The sequence below is a fragment of the Trichechus manatus genome, unplaced genomic scaffold (genome assembly GCF_000243295.1).
Source record: "Trichechus manatus latirostris isolate Lorelei unplaced genomic scaffold, TriManLat1.0 scaffold00118, whole genome shotgun sequence".
Taxonomy (NCBI): Eukaryota; Metazoa; Chordata; class Mammalia; order Sirenia; family Trichechidae; genus Trichechus; species Trichechus manatus.
In genome coordinates, this window is record NW_004444054.1 from 4,432,408 (window position 1) to 4,433,534 (window position 1,127).

General features: G+C 38.9%; 1 protein-coding gene across 1 annotated transcript in view; it reads left to right on the forward strand.

Moving 5' to 3' along the window:
- Positions 1-1,127, forward strand: part of CLYBL (citramalyl-CoA lyase) — a 315,713-nt gene that overhangs the window by 190,059 nt on the left and 124,527 nt on the right. The window lies entirely within an intron of this gene.

The window sequence follows — 1,127 nt, forward strand, 5'->3', positions numbered from 1 at the left end:
ATGGGAGAAAGATGTTGCAGTCTGTTTCTGTAAAGATTTACAGCCTTGGAAACCTTATAGGGCGGTTCTGCTCTGTCGTATAGGGCCACTGTAAGTCAGAATTGACTGGACAGCAACGAGTTTGTTTGGCTGGTTGTTTTTTGGTATGTGTTATGAATTCTGATTTCTTGTGGGAATGATAAATAAAATGTAGTTGTTACTGTTGCATCATTATATTGTCCCTATTTTTTAGATAAACCTGATATTTTCAGTCAGTGTAAAACAATGACAGATATTTCAGGCATTCTTCAATTAGCTGGCCGTAACTCAACAGCAAGTAACGAAAACAACATTGAAGTTAAATAAAATATTTTGTAAGACATGTACACTTGTAAAATCCATCTGTATCTCATTGTACCACACAGCACAATGCTTGTGCTGTGGAAAAATAAGGCCCAGAAACAAATATTAGAGTTTATTAAGGTTGCCTGCAAGAAGGAATGAGGGCCCCCCACAAACTGAAGCTCCTTGGTTGCCCTTGCTAAGCCCCCAATGACAATGCTTTTTCTTGAGATATGTTAGTTTTAAGTCATTAAAAAAAAACCTGTTGCCGTCTAGCTGACTGTGATTCATGGCGACCCCGTGTGTTACAGGGAACTGAGCTCCATAGGATTTTCTTGGCTGTAATGTTTATGGAAACAGATCACCAGGCCTTTCTTTCAAGGTGCCACTGGATGGCTTCAAACCAGTTAAGTTGAGTGCTTAACTGTTTGTGCTACCCAGAGATCTTCCTTAAGTCACAAGGCACACTAATTATGGAAAAATATTATAATCTGCAAAATACTTGATGGCTTAACTTAGGATAATTTCCAAATGTTAAGAACTTTTCAGAAGAGTATGGCTGACACATTTCTTTTTTGTTGTACATTAAGTGAAAGTTTACAGCTCAAGTTAGTTTCTCATATAAAAATTTATACACACATTGTTATGTGACCCTAGTTGCTATCCCTGTAAACTGACAGCAGATTCCTCCTTTCCACCCCAGATTTCCTGTGTCCATTCAACCAGCTCCTGTCCCTTTCTGCCTACTCATCTCGCCTCTGGACAGGAGCTGCCCATTTAGTCTCATGTATCTACTTGAACTAAGA